This window comes from Aythya ferina (genome assembly GCF_964211825.1).
Source record: "Aythya ferina genome assembly, chromosome: 1".
NCBI lineage: Eukaryota > Metazoa > Chordata > Aves > Anseriformes > Anatidae > Aythya > Aythya ferina.
This window is the reverse complement of record NC_140296.1, coordinates 120004171-120020492: the sequence shown is the minus strand read 5'-3', so window position 1 is coordinate 120020492 and position 16322 is coordinate 120004171. Positions and strand designations below refer to the sequence as shown.

The 16322-nt window shown below is 39.1% G+C and overlaps 1 protein-coding gene across 36 annotated transcripts in view; it reads left to right on the top strand.

The window, feature by feature from the left end:
- ZBTB20 (zinc finger and BTB domain containing 20) overlaps positions 1-16322 on the top strand; it is a 457627-nt gene that overhangs the window by 165926 nt on the left and 275379 nt on the right. For 34 of the 36 annotated variants that reach the window (XR_014688574.1, XR_014688575.1, XR_014688576.1 and 31 more), the window contains one exon: positions 3153-3228. The gene's annotated coding sequence lies outside the window, so the exon portion shown is untranslated. Of the gene's footprint in view, positions 1-3152; positions 3229-3730; positions 4616-16322 lie in introns of those variants that run through there. The other 2 variants (XR_014688581.1, XR_014688582.1) reach the window with 1 other exon arrangement.

Below are 16322 nucleotides of genomic sequence, written 5' to 3'. Positions count from 1 at the left end.
TGACTACTGCTAATAATTATTTCTACAATTATATTATTCTCATGTTTTTATTATTGTTAGTATGGCAATAATTAGTCCTTTTTCAAACCCTCATAAAATCTTGGCCCTTCCGCTGTCTTGGGTGCAGAGTCCTGGAAGTTAATTATATAGTATGTGGATAAAAAAATAATAATCCTTTTATTGGTTTTAATGTTCCACTTTTTAGTTTTAATGACTGTCCCCTCTTTTCTTGGGAGGTCAGATTTATTTTATTTTCTCTGTGCAGCTACATTTATATCACTTCTCCTATGTTCAGTCTTTTTCATTTTCTCTGTCAGTTTGAAGCTTTCTAAACTTTTTGCATATGGAAAGCTCTTGAGGGCTTTAATGAGTCTTTCTACTCTCTGAACCCTTTTTGTTTCTTTTACATCCTATTTGAGACAGGGTGATCAGGGTTGACAGCAAAATCCAGAGGGATGGCATAACACCAACTTACATAACAGCATTATAGTATTCTCCAAAGTATTTCCTTTGGACCACCAATCTGCACGAGGCACTGAGCAATCCACAAAATCCCCGGTTCCTTTTCCTGAATTGGGTGCTGTGAACTTAGCGTGCCTCGTGAGATGAAAGCGGTGCGAGTTATTTCTTTATTCCTGATAATAATGGGAACCTGATAGCTGAGGAAAAGCTAAGTACAGAATCCTATGACAAGTTTTTTAAAGTCAGAAGAGAGATGTGTGGAGAGTGATCATTGTACCTTGTGTGTAGTAAACTGGAAGGCTTCCACAAGATGGTGATGGCTGACATCAAAAGGAAGTACAGCTTGTTCTGTGGCTTCTAGACCATCTGCAAGTGACTTGCAAGAGATGAGAGGATGCCAAACAAAAGCACAATTGTGATATAATGGAAGTATGAATCAGGCATTGGTCTTCTCTTCCTGGAAAAAACAGGCAGAGCCTGGGTGGCGCTCTGAGACTTCATTCAATCGAAAGAGATGAGTTTCAGGCAGTAATTCAAGACAAGAAGTCACATTAAAATGGCTGGATCAAGCTTTTTTATTTAAAAATTCTGACGAGTTTTTACCAATTTGTTTTTATTTCTGCAACTATATAGAAGCACGTTATAGAAATGTGCAATAAGTCACTTGGTCCAAGTAGAGCATATCAAGTTGACTTTTGTTGGAAGCAAGCTAGTTCTTTTCCCATTCATTTCCTCTTGGTTCATCCCTGTGACTCTCCCTCCTCTTCTTGCCCCTCTTTGTCTTTTTACCTGGAATTTTCTTCCTTAGTAAAACTTCTGACTGGCCTTGTACATTATAGTACAGTATAAATGATCACGTCCAGCATTAAGGTGATAAAACAAACTTTACTGTCTTCTCATTTGCCCAAGAGATAACACAGTTTTTGAGAAGCAGATGGTTGACTAGAGAGCCCTGAGGTATCACAGAGCTAACAGGTGCAGCTCCCTATTCAGATTCTGCAATGCAAAGAAATCTTGTCAGGAAAAAAAAAGAAAAAAAAAAAAAAAAAGAGGAGAAACAGTGAGAAGGTGGACTCAAAGAGTTCAAATGCATACATTTAAAAATTGTTTTTGTGGTAGATGATGCAGGGACAGCATTTGTATGCTGAAAGAAGCAATCTATTGCTAAGAACAAGGTAAGCTTTATGGATAAAGCAGAGTGCTGAAAGGGAGAGAGCTGCGTTGAGTTCTGTTGTGGTTGTTGACCAGCCAAGTAATTTACACAACTCTATGTAGGTCTGTTTTCCACCAAAAAAAAAAAAAAAAAAAAAAAAAAAGGAAGAAAAGAAAAAAAAGGAAAGCAGAATGCTAGCTGAGGAATAATGAATGTATGCTTCTACAGACCATTGTGAACCCTGTATTGGGAAAAGATAAGGAAGGAGAAGTATATTACTGTTGAAACACTAGATACTGAGGCAACTCAAATATGTTTCTGCGATGTATTTAATGCCTCAAGCAAAACACCACATGTAGGTCGTCAGTAAAGAAGGAAAAATCACACCACTGCCGATACTTCTTCCTAGTCCTGTATCTCCCAACTTACAGGTTTAATGCAGGATTGTCATAAAAAATACAGCCAGCATTCAAGTGGTTAAGGAGCTATGGCTGCACCTTTTTTGTTCCTCACATTTTGACAGAGCTGGGCTTCTGTGAACTATTGATAATTTCAGATGCAATTTATTTGGGGTTTTGTTCACGTTACCATAAATCCCGATTTGAAATGAAAATGGCCAGAGAATATAAATGCTTCATTATTAATAATATTATTAATAAAGTCATTAGGCTCTAATTTTGTGATTTTAAGCTTGAGCTGTCCAAGTGAAATCTGTGGCCTGTGCTTATCGAATAAGGGCCGTAGTGCAGCACTGGGAGCACTTCATTGTCATGGGTGCTTTAAACACATTTGATCTTGGGATACTAGTGGACTTTGTGATGTTATCTTTCCCTAGAGATCACAAGAGTTATACTTGCAGAAGCAAGCAATTCATACAAGGTGACAAAATGATTCTTACAGTGCTGGTGGAGGAAAAGATGGAGACCTTAACTTCTTGCCTTCTGATTTAAGTACTAGAGAAACAGGGTCTTTCATTTCAGGGAAAAGTAAAGGTAGAGGAAACCAAGAGGATAACTAATCAGCATTTTATCTAGTCATGAGAAATTAGGAAGGAACAAATAACGAACTCGGTCATTACTGCAAGCATTTAAGTCTTTAAATTTTAGATTGCAAGGAAAGTGTGTATTTAGTTTATTACAAAACAAATTCACAGTAATCATAATCACATTTTAAAAAGCAATGAATACAGGTAGGAGAGCGTATTATAGATAATCTGATGCAAAAGTTTTTCCAAGAGTTATGGAATCTGGTACATCACATTCACAATTTTTCCATAAAAAGATTTTTCCATTAGTCATCAGGTTGGAACAAAGTTCATAAAAATTGGAAAAACAAGTCATGCGATCTATAAAACATTTTGAAAAGTTGAAATGAAAAAGATAAATTGGATGGAAAACTTTCTGAGCATTTGAGAGAGAAGAAAGATTTTTTTCTGCATTTGTTTTAAAGATGGAGCCTTGATGGAGAAAATACTGCAGCCAACTGCAAATACATGATACTCTTAAATAAAAGATTGCTCTCCTTTTCCTATTTTCAGACAAATTGCCTTCGTGGTCCTGGTCCTTTGGTTCCACACAATCATCGACTGAGCTGAAGGAGATCTCCCTATAGCTGTGAGTAATAATAAGGCTTTAGCATTTCTTTGCACATTGCTACTAGAAAGTGACCTCTCTCACTAGAAGGCTCACCTTTTCATTATAAAGGTGTTACTTCTTTTCTGCATATTTAAAGCATTGCTTGAGTTACTATGCGATTCTTTTCCTATGAAGCAGCAGAAAAATTCAAGGTAACAGAAGTTTGAGAGAGCTTCTTTAACCCTGGATGTGAAAGGTGGCCAGTGATAGAAAGGAGCTTTGAAGGACAGCAGAAGAATGATTACATTTAGGATTGTACTTAGAATGGTGTACAAATGATGCAAGAAGCCCAGAGAAATGCCACAAACACACCCTATTAGGGAGATGTCAGTGACACAGAATGAGAGCTACTGTCCAAAACTGCTTGAGTTTCAACAGCCTTGTGTGATGACATCTGAAATGTAAATAGATGTCAGGCAGTGATAGTGTCCTTTTATGAAGACATTTATTCTTTCCATGGTGACTTTTCCCCTTGTACCAGTTCGTGTACTCTCCTGTGACATAGAACCGATGTGACCTCATGAAATTCCAAGAAGAGAGGAAATCAGGTAGACAAAATGGATGCTACTGCAAAGGACAAATTACCTAGTACTCTAAGAAGTAAAGGACATGGTGGAGTGAGTCAGTCTTCACAAAATGGTGCCCGAAGTGAGATGGATAAATGGTGATTGGGCACAACTTGCAGCTCTAAGTGCTGTGAGGAGGTGATACCTTGTGGTGGATTTACCTGGGATTTTTGAGCTGGCAGGCAGATGGGTTTGGGGGAAGGAAGGCTTTTTATGATCAAGGAGTAGCGTAGCTCAAAGCAGCACTGGTTTTATGTGTGTGAGTGATAGGCAGTGGTGAAATGGAGTACAGCAGAATCCTAAACCAAGTGATTGTGATAGGGCAAATTATAGGGGGGATTTATGCAGGGATCTCTGCAGCTATAGCTCAGATGATTCAGCTGCGCTTTTTCTTTGTCTCACCCTTTTCCCAGTTTATTTTGTATTATGTATCATTCCTATAATTGTGTTCTTTGTTGTTTCTCTCCTGACATGTTAAATCCCACAACACAGTCTAGTCTTGATGTTTTCCTTCTCTTTCAAAGAGTCCCAAGAGAGAGAAACAAGGAAGGTAGATGTATTTGACTTTGGAAAATGAGTTGATGCCAGTTGCAAAGGAAATAAAATATATCACAGGGGTCTGCTAAGGGGTGGGGAGTGAAAATATTGCTCATTTGTGACAAAAGATTGCCTTGAAGATTGCTTCAGCTTGATCAGTCTGAAGCCCATGTCTCACTGTTTCCATTACAAAGGCTTTAATGTTCCTGTTTCTTTTGGAAAAGGACTTCATCTATTTTGAAATAAATCCAAGGTTCCCCAAATGTACTGTTTGCTTTCAGGCTCAGCACATGAGACCTATGCATTGGGGTCACTTTGTAGAAGGGTTAGAAGAATGTACATGATTTAGGTCATGATCCAGGATAGCCAAGGAGACAGCATGTGACAGCCCCATGGCAGCTGAGGAGCCAGAATGTTCTACTGATAGAGTGTGTCCTGCTTCTGCAAGGAATTTCAATATGGGGCATTGGAAAACTGCAGTACAGGGCCATGGCTTCCACCCTGCTCTGGGCGAGGGATGTAAGCAACGTGCTTAGCAGACAGGAGAACAAGCTGCCCAGCTGTGCCTGGCACAAAGGACCACAGGGTGGGTGAAAAGCTGAAACGCTGCTGTGCAGGGAGTCTGTACTGTGGTGGGAGACTGCAGGGCTGGAATCAGATGAGGAAAGCTCAGGCAGAACAAGTGAAACCCAGTAGATCTTTATTTTACATAGGACTTGTCTGGTTTGCCTGTAGGAGGCAGGATGTAAAGTGCCTATGTGACGCATGAAGACAGAATACTATTCATATGATGCCTTTTTGCTTTCAAGTCTGTAAGCCAGTGCTGATCATTCCTTTAGAGGATCTTGGTCTGGATATGTCCATTGGAATTGATCGTTATAGAGCCATAATACATTAATTCAAGTCCTCAGCAAACAGTGGCTTAGTATCCACCCCGAGCCTCCCACGGCTTCCTGTTGTGAAGACGTAGCTTTCTGATGTTGTTTTTTTTCCCTTTTCTGCTCCTGAGATATCCCTAATCTCTTCTGAGCACCAGTCCCTGTTTTTCGGTTTGCAGCAAAGAACTTTTTCAGTGCATACCTGTGGAGCTCATTCCTAACCTATCATTTTGATAGCAATAGTTTAACCTGGTGTGAAAATACAGCTACTGTACTGATACCTAGAAAGAAAGAAAATAAATGCACCCTCTAGTAAGGGACAATACAATCTTTAAATTAGTGGCAACCATCCCTTGTGGTATCCCTGGTGATATGTTTTGAAGTTCAGGGTCTTTTTTTCTTCTTGTTTTCCTTTTTTTTTTTTTAGCATGTTCACCTGTTTGCATCAACTACTGATGCTTTTATCTTTGGCTTTTTTTTTCTTTTAGAAATTTTACAGTTCTTTTTTTTTTTTTTTTTTTTTTTTTTTAAATTTCCATTCCTTCAGTTTTTAAATGATTTTTTTTCTTGTTTTTAAATAAACGAAAGCAACTCTTACATAAGATTAGCTCAAGTGAGCTGCAGCCAGGAGGTAATTTCTTTGTAAGCGGGCTTCTGTTTCACATGGGGTAACCACTGTGGACTGCGACAGCTCTGGGTAACAGTATGCACTCGGGATGCACACAATAGTTGTCCTGCCAGGAGGACCAGTCAGCTCACCCAAACTGGCCTGGGAGCTAACACTTGTGCCCTTCAGCATGTCCTGGGTGCCCTGCTGCTAGGGATGGAGGAGGGAGTTGGAGGGGCTGTGAGTGTTAGCCAGAGGGAAGCACGAAAGAGCATGGGAGGGAGAAGTGGGAGAGGGCAGTCATAGCTGGGGATATTGTGGCTGGGAGAGGGGGAGAAAGTAAAACCAAATCCAAAGAAAGCCAAGCGTCGCTGCTGCTGTTGCTTGTGGGATGATTTGTTCAATTCAGATACCCTCTGGTCTGTCACCAGATCCAGAGGTATTTTAACCATGAAGCATTGCTTTGAGGTTAAAGACTGCAACTGAAGGGGAAAAGACATAAGTTCTGTTCTTTAGATAATAGGTGTGAACTTGACAAACTGATTATAACATCTGTGTCTCATATTCTTTCTCTCTGAGAGAAGAATAAAAATACATGTGCGCTGCAGAGGGGAGCTGAGATGCTTCATCCATTTGGAAATTATTTTTCTCCTTTAGGAGACGGATGCTTTACCTTTTTCCATGAAAAGTTGTAAATGTTTCAGAAACAATTAATGAAGCTTCCTGACATCCTCTTGGGTGAGGAAATATGATTGCTGTGGGAAAACTGAGGCAAAAATCTGTCATGTGAATATTTTATTTTAATAGTTAATGAACAGGGAAAAAGAAAGTATTACTATAAAACACATGAGCAAGATTGTGGAAAACTTTGGCAGAGAAAGGTACTGAGATAAATTCTGTCTTGATTGACACTTCTTGAAGGTCAAAGTATCTACCCACTGTATGAGGCAGGATTAAATTTGGCTCATGGTGTATATATGATCAGAAGACTTGCCTCTTAGTGTACTTGATTTCAGAATACACATAAGTGCATAAGGCAGGCTTGTAGAGTAGAAGTAAATACTTTGGAAGTGACTACATAAAAAGATAAGCTTTCTTTGGTTTTACATCAGTAATAATACCATTATTTTTTACATGAAATCCTCAAATTGTTTTGTGATCAATACTTAATCCCCTGATAGCATGCCTCTTCAGGAGATCTCAAAAGACCTTCATCAAAATACACCACAACACTTCACGGTGTTTGTGTTGTGTACAACTGGCATTTCCTATTCAGGAATTTGGAAATAGGCACAGAGAAATAAAGTAAGCCACACACCAAATGAAGTGGCAATTGAGGAAGAAAAACCAGATGCCCTGACCTTTTCCTCTCGAAGTCAGAAGATCCGTAGTCCTTGGAAGCACGCACATCTGTTTATAATTCAAACTCATTTTTGTTCTTGCAAGGATGTGTGATGCTTCAGATGATGCAGTTGTTTTGACTCCCTCATCCCAAGAGCCAACCTGTCAAAGCAGTAATCCTAGGTAGTGTCACTTGTCCGCTAGGGCAAGCCTGCCTTTCTTCACTTCTAGTAGATTTTAGACTGAACAAAAAACATAAACATTGTAAACTGTATTTACATAATGATACTGGCAGATTGTAATTGCATAGATGTGTATGTACAAGTATATGTTGAACACTTAACTCTAATACCTGTGGCTTTCTCCAATTAGTCTTCTTTGTATCTTTGTACCTTTTATATCATTTCGGTATGAAACTGCATCTGTAGTCAAGCATGTTATAAAAGAAAAAAGAAAGAGAAGCTTCCTTTGGTAGGAATTGAAAAATATATGGTGAGAAAAGACAGGACCACCTATAAACATCACGTATACGCTGTCACTAAATGATTATTTTAGATTTCTGTTTGTTTTTAATGTAAGCTTTTCAAAAGTCAGCAATGGCTTTATTTTATGTCTGCTGGAGTCAATGTGGGGTGTACCATGCACTTGAGGTGAATTATATCAGTATTGAATATTGTGAAAATCTCACCCCTAAATAAAAGCAGGTTCACATGTAGGAAAATGAACAAAACAAAACAAATAAACACCCCAACAACCAAATAACTCACCCACCTTCACTTTTGGATTCTTGAATCAGGTTTGGGAAGACAATGGACAGAAATGGGCATTATTTCTTACCCAGGGAGAGCTAGCGCTTTCCAGCACACTGTCCTCATTTCAGAATTGCTGTGTTTTCAATTGTCTTGCAGCACAGCTTGTCTGTGCATCCAGTGGGTTTTGTCTCTGGCCTTTTAAAATCCATAAACTTGTGAAGCAAACTAGACAAGAATCCTTTGCTCTTGCCTATGCCATTCCTAGCTTGTAACACAAATAGAAATATAAAGCTAATTCTGTGAGGCTCTCCTGGGAGAGGAAGGTATGTGAGGAGAACACTGTCTAGCCTTCTGAGGTCAGAAATCTCAGGCTGGTTTCTTGGATTAATTCCTCAGCTGTGTCACGAGGTTTGGACTGCTTCAGTCCCTCTCCCTGGGCCATGCTTTCCAATTCTGAAGTCATCTAGATGCTGTACGTGGCAGTATGTTAAACGGCCGCTATTTTCTCTGTCACTAAGAATCTGAAAGGTCTCTTTTTTTGTAGAAGTGGAATTCACTTCCTAGTGATGTTAGTGGCAGAAATATGTCAACTGTCCACTTCTGTTAGCGTCATGATGAATTCTGGGTTCCCCAATAACTGTATCAAAAGGAGGCTGAAGATGGAGAGATCTGGCTACCAACAGGTCTTTACTCGTAAGAAATAGGCATTTGCATTCTTTGTATCCCCGAGTCGTGAATCAGGAGGGAGAATCATCATTCTGAATGCCATGCTTATTCTCAGCATGATGTGTGTGGTGAAGAAAGCACTGAAAGAAAGCATTAAGGCTAGGATAACATCAAAGAAAATGCTTCAATTTTTATTCTCCCTTCCATGGCGGATTAATTAAAACAGACTGAAACACCAGCTAACTTGAAAATAAAATCAAATGTGTGTATGTAGACTATGGCAGTTTATTCTAAAAATCAAAGTCAATTCTTCTCTCCCTCAAACCACAGCTCTAACAACATAATCCTCTACCTTGCTTTCTTTGACGTACCTTCTCAAATACACTGGCCAGCCCATATGGTTGCTTTGAGATTTTTGCTGTGCTGTGTCACTTGCTCGGCTTTCAGAGCTGTAACAGATAACTCTGCTGGACCTAGCATCCGCTGATAATACGTTGTGCTTGGCATGTGATATGAAGGGATGTTAGTGTATTGCACCAACCATCTCACTACACTTTGAAATAAAAAAGTTCAAACAGGGTTCTCACTGAGTGTTCAACATGCATGGTGGTGGTAACTATAGGAAAATGGGAAGCAGGAGCTTTTCAGGCAGAAGGAGTCTAAGGAGACAACCTCAGTCTGTGCCCTCCTTTGAATTAGGAGTTGCGTGGCACAGGATCCTTTACATCCAAAAAAAGTGTGACTAATCCTTTGCCTTCCCCAGTCCTTTATTTTACAATGACTATATGCTGTATGACACTACCCATGCAAACATTGCTGCTGAATACAGTCCTGAGCACCACCAAACCATTCCTACAGTCCAGACAGGGTTTTCTTCTGCCTCGGGACACACCAAGACAGTCACAACACTGAATTCAATTCAGCTGCAGCTATTTGTGAAAATAAGAATTCTAGAGAGTAACTAGATGAGCTTTCAAGTAGCAGTCAAGGTAAAATGTGTGTGCATAAAATAACTTTTAAGACTCAAATCGCAAGCATGCAATACAGAAGCCAGTTGTAATCAACAGCTTGCTTTTCATATGTTCAGTGAGGAAATGTTTGGTTGTTTTTCTAGCTTTATGGCAAGGTGGGCTACTGTTTGAAGCATGCTTTGTGCTGGTGACTTCTCTAGTCAGGCAAGTTAGTGATTCTGTGTGTTTTTTGTTATCTGGAAACGGTAGTACTGATTTCTGCCATAAACAGCTCATGAAAATTGTTGATATATTGGGGGACCAGTACACATTGATCTGAGCAATATATCTGTCTGAATAAGTGTATAAGCATTTGGTACATTGCTAGAAACACCTTTGTGAGCTCTACTTCTTTTCTTTTCCAAAGAAAGTGTGCATGCATACAAATAAAACTACATTTGTCTTTTATTTCAGTACATGAATATGGAGACAGAGTAGAGACATGCAGTTGTACAGTTGTACAGTTTTGCTAAATATGTCCTCCATTATTTGTGGCAAAATTAGTTTTTAGACCATACTGATTAGACACACAGTTATTACTGAGGATATCAACCATAGGAAAGGAACGCTCTCAGCTTTATACCACATATCCCATTCTTTTGTCAGCTTACATTATAAATAAATAACAAAGCAATTTGACACATGCCCATTGATTAAAAATAAAAGTTGTCAGAGTGAGAGGAGAAAGACAAAAATATGAATTATTAATAACAATATTAAGCAATGCAAAAAAGATGCTTAACATGCAGGAAAGTCCCTGAAAAGTCACTTAGTGAAGGGGAAAGAAAGGACAGCCACAAAGACCTTTCTCCACTACTTTGTGGCCAATTCTTTGCTACTTGGTTTAGCAATTTGACCCTTGGAGGTCAGTGTGACCATATGAGAAAGAAAGGTGATTATTAATTTTATATAAACTTGTTTACCTCATCTCTAGTATTTCTAGCATGTACACCCAGCAAGCATGTATATGTCATGTAGGCAGTGGAGTAAATTTAAATCAATCACATTGTCGTGATTAGACTGGCCATTTTATGTTTCTGAGCAGTCGTCTTGCCCGTGAGGTTTGAACAACTGATTGACAATGCTGACACTTTCATGGCAGAAAGTAGGCTAATTTATACTCTTTCTGATTTGGTATACCACATGTACCTGTGATTTAGTAAGCAGATATTAAAGCATGCAAAAATATTGTTATTGCTAGTAGTAATCTGTGTTCTGTGTACTATGTGATGCTCCAGTTGGTATAACAAACAGTACCCCACTAGCTGGAATAATTATGCATTTCTTTTCCCACCTTCTGTTGCTTATTTTGGTTGCAACTATTTAAATGCTTTCATTTATCAGGCCAGTTTGAATGGCTGTTGGGTATATTGACCATCCTGGCAATACTTAATTTTCCATCTGTGAAGATCAGATTTCTTTTTTCACTCAAGAGGGAAGGAGGAAAAAGAATACTTGCAAAGAGCAAGAGAGGCAACTGCGCAACTTCCATGAAAACCACAGAATCACATTTAGTGACAGTCCTGCTTGCTGAAGAATGCCCTTGCTGTAAAGCAGATAACGCTGTCTGCTATCACAATGGAAAAGCTAATCAGAAAGTTTTCCTGGTAGGATAGCACTAAAAGTCCTGTTGTGGTTAAAATGATGGTGTCTGTAGTGGAACATCGAACATTAGACTTCCTCATGGCCAGTCTGATTTCTGTATTACTTGTAGCTGAAGAGATGACATCATCTAAAGAAAATGACTGCAGGAGCAGTAAAGCTCCAACCTTATGCTTATGATGTTAATGTTTTGAATTAACAAAGTGTTAATGAATTCACAACGTGATCTCCCAGTTATTGTGCTTTAATTCTGGAAATCTCCATTTTAAGCATCTTCAGTTCAAGTAAGGGCTAAGGACTTGTAGCTTTTATGGATTTCATTAACAGTCTGATGCTCAGAGCTTCTGAAAGCCAGGTCAAATGATCTTCTCTCTGGTGTTTAGTAGCATATGGTGCAGGTACCTCCATCTTATCTCCTCATTTCAACTACAGGTGTAGTTAGGTGGAGAGTAGTAGATACTTAGAGGTAATTCACCCTGTCACAATGAAAGGCATATGAAATACTCCTATGTAAGTGCTCACTTCTGCTCATTGATTATAAAGAAGGTCTGGATGAAGATGGTAAACTGTTAAAAATTGTTAACTGAGATTCTTCTATATGGTGCCTTGAACTGAATAAGTGAAATTAGGGAGTTGTCCTAGAAATGTTAGTCTTAGCTGTTTTGGTTCTGTGTGTAAAATGGGGGCACTATGCTCCTTTGCAGGTTGTGAGGCCATTGTAGAGACATAGAAATGTTTGGGTTGGAAATGACCATAAAGACCATCCAGTTCCAACCCTTCTGCCATGGGCGGGGACAACTCCCTCTAGGTCAGGTTGCTCAAAGCCCCATCCAACCTGGCTTTAAACAGTTCTAGGGATGGGGCATGCACAACATCTCTGGGCAGCCTGTGCCAGTGCCTCACCACTCTCACAGCAAAGAATTTCTTCCCACCATCTCATCTAAATCTACCCTCTTTTAGTTTAGAATTGTTAATCTTTATCCTATTGCCACACACCCTGACAGAGTCCCTCCTCATCTTTTTTTCTGTAGGCCCTCTTTAGCACTGAAAGGCTGCTATGATGTCTCCCCGGAGCCTTCTCTTTTCCAGGCCTAAGAACCCCAACTCCCTCAGCCTCTCTTCACAGAAGAGAGGTGCTCCAGCCCTCTGATTATCCTTGTGGTGCTTCTCTGGACTTGTTCTAATAGGTCCATGTCCTTTTGCTGTGGGCCTCAGAGCTGAGCACAGTGCTCCATGGGGTCTCACAAAAGCAGAGTAGAGAGGGAGAATCACTTCCCTCGACCTGTTGGCCACACTTTTCATGCAGCCCAGTATACAGTTGGCTTTCTGGGCTGCAAGTGCACATTGCCAGCTCACATTGAGCTTTTCATCCACCATCACCCCCAGGTCCCTGTCAGAGCTGCTCTCAATCCATTCTCCACCCAGCCTGTATTTGTGCTTGGGGTTGACTTGGCCCAGGTGCAGGACCTTGCACTTAGCCTTGTTGAACTTCATGAGGCTCACACAGGCCCACCTCTCAAGTCACTTAAGGTCCCTCTGGATGCCATCCCTTCCTTCCAGTGTGTTGACCACAACACACAGCTTGGTGTTGTCTGCAAACCTGCTTGAGGGTGCACTCAATCCCACTGTCCACGTCAAAGACAAAGATGTTAAATAATACTGGTAAGAAGGACACAGATATAATAATGAGACTTCTTATTAGCTCCTAAATGGTTAGCATTTACATTTTATGAGTTCTTTCTACTTTTACATATTGTATGAGTAAAAATTAGCACTGAGTGGTTGTGTCAGTTGTTTCAGCATGGGTACTGTACGCTATTGATAAAATTGGCTGTATATGAAATTATTGTTTTCTTTTAAATATTAATTGATGTAGCGCAACTCCCCTTTACTACTTCTAATCTTCTAGATCTGATCCTCAGGGTTTTGGTGAATATAAATTTGTGCATTAAAAGACTGAATTTAAAATAATGTCATTTGTTTATAAAAAATAAAATTGCACAAACCAATAGTTGCTTAGCAGAGCCCAAGCACAGAACAAGCTGAATGGTTTCTGTGGCAGGACTGAGGCGACGGAGAAAGAAACAGCTGTCCTTTCTCACATGTACCCAGAACTATAGCTAAAGTGGATAAAGACATGTAAAGAGATACTAGCATATTAGGCTGGTCTCTGTTGGGACTTGAAGGCAATCATTTCATAAATCATTTTAGTCTACTGGCACCATATTTTGCCTTATTCTAAAATCTTGTACAAATGTCTGCAAGGAAATCTTTAGGCGTTCGAAGAATTTTGTCCTCTGAAAAGGAGTTTCTTAAGAAAATGAGTAGGCTTTAAAATTAAGCAAGGAGGGTTAAGAGAACCTTTGATAAGGAATTTTAAGAATCTGGGAGAAAGCACTTTAATAATACTGTTATAGTACTTTTCATCAGTCTTACTACACCCATGTGCAGTATTTCAGCTCTGTAAACTGAAGCATATTTATGTTAAATGATTTGCCAAATATCCTATCATGGGTAAGTGGCAAGCTGGAAATGGAACCCAGGAGTCCTAATTTGATTTCTTGTAGAATTCAAAGACAGTATTCAAAGCCTCTGAAAGAAAAACACTCAAGAATTCAACGGTAACAGTCTGCATGAGGAGTCTCCCATTTCAATAAATGTGTGGTTATGATATGTCTGTACTTCACTGACCAAGGTCCCTGAGGTTGCTTTCAATCCAAACCCATGTCTCCTTTGTGGGTGCACATTGCACTACCAAATCTTTCAGTGCTCTGAACCAAAAGTCTTGTTCTTAATGGACATACTGGGGAAAATACAGCCATCTAAAAACACCACCACTGCCAGTGAAAAAAGCAAGTATGGGTGAAATAAAATCTGTAGAGTCATAAGAATATAAACTGCAGCTTGAAAGCTTCTATCAGTGCTGGGCTTCCTTTTTTTAAAGTGAAGCAGAGACAGCAGATGATATTATTTGCCTTAAAACCCTCGTCTAACAGTATTTGCGATCTCTGTGAGATCTTGAATAAATACAGATCTGTCTCTGCATTTTTTAAATTCATGTTTTGAAATGTGACGACGCACTGGGTGAGCCTTACAGAGAGGTATTTCTGGTTTCTTTTGATAGAAGTCTCTTTGTGTCAGCTGGTCTCCCCGGTAGCTTTTGCAGTACGTGAAGACAGAAGGTGAGAACAAGAGCAAACAATACCATCTTACGGAATCTGGGCAAACATTTGCAATCAGTGGGTTAAGTGCGTTGGCTGGTGTAAAAGGCTTGCACAGACTCAGGATCTAGTCCAGAAAATCCAGTCTCATGCTCTTGAAAGGAAAATTCAAGAGTCAGGGGGAATGCAGTCCAACACAATTTGTGCAGTCAGGGTTTTTGTTTGTGAATTTCTGTCAGGATTGAGCTCAATGTTTTTATAAAATATAAAACTGATGTTCTTCCTTAGAATTCCAGTTTATGCCAGAGTCAGAAGAAATTTTGTGTGTTACAGCGAGTTTACTTTGCAGAGATAGTGTGAATTTCCTGAGCCAAGACATGGAGGACATAAAAGGCAGTTTTGTGAGCAGAATTTTTCATTAATATCTAATTTTATGTTTGTTTGGCCAGAAATTGAAGGAATTTTATTTTCTTACATTGGTGCTGAGAATAAGAAGGTTTGAAAGCAATGAATAGATGGAAAGCTACAGCTTAATACACGTGCTCTAAAGCTACAGCTTAATACACATCCACTGTCTGTACAGTAAGTGGTCACTGCAGTTGCTTAAACATTGGTTCTTGGTACAATTTGAGATGTTATGACACATCTCCTGGCTTACAGCTCCTTTTCTCAAAAGACAAGTATTCCAGAAGTGGTAAGTCATATCTGCTAGATGTGTCCAGATGTGTAGAAGCCCTAGGGCTTCTATGATGGCACTTGGAAGCTATGCTTAAGCAAATGACTTAAGCCCTAAAAATCAAACTTTACACATTTGTAACCACATCTGGCACATGATTTATTGATCATAATCCTAATATGCAATAATTCAGGAGAAATCCTTTTCCTAGCACTTAGTAGAATTAAGTATCATAAAAAGAACGGAGGTCAGATGTAGACCAGTTAATTTCATTAATGATTAATTGATTACAATGTTGATCCTCCGGCATTTTAGATCAGCACCTACGTCAGGATTTTTACCTATAAATGCTCATTCTATGTGTACTATATACAGTGGGTTTGATGGATAGTTAAGCATACAGTTTAACCATTAGTATATCTGACACAGCATAAAAACCCCTCAGCACTTTTGCTGACTGGTATAAGTACGACTTGACTTCCCAGGTTGCTATGCATTTGTGCCTACTAGTCACTGAAAAAAAAAAATTACTGGAAGTTGAATTGTTGTATTGTAACTTTAGTGTTAATTGCAAAATGTATCAAGCAAAAGTTAAAAAACAAACAACAACAACAAAAAACACGTGAATTTATGTCCATGTTACTGAAATCTGTGTAGGAAGAGAGGATCTATTAAATATCTGCAATTTATTAAATTCTCCACTAAAGCATATATTATCTGGTGTTACCCAAAGGGATATACCATATGTTTTAAACAACTGGATTATAATTTTAGGTACTGCACAATGTATATTGATCTTGTCCTATTTTACAGGTGTCATGAATGACATTATTTCTTTTTAGTTGTTAATACAAGGCTATTTATGATGTCAGGGACCAACTACAGTTTGACATGATTGTTTTGGCTACCTGAGCCCTTTTTTTGAAGACATTATCCTTTCTAGAAGTAACACAGTGAAGCATGAATCTTTTCCTTCCATTTCCTGCACTCTTCAACTATTTTCTATCATGAAAACAAGAATAATGTCTTTTACAAACTCTCTTCTTGGCCCCTATTCCAGCTCCCACTGACTTCCGTAAGTATTTTACCTAAGTAGAGACCAAATCAAGAGTTAGTGAGGTACTTCAGGGTTTTATGCTCTATTTACAGGAACTTGAAAGGACAGATTTCTTTGGTGGTGAAATCTGAGGAGCTCTTGAATATTGCCCAACACTGTTTTAACCTTTTTCCAGCAGGAAATCTATAGATTCTTTTGGCAGGAACCTGTCTTTTGTTGA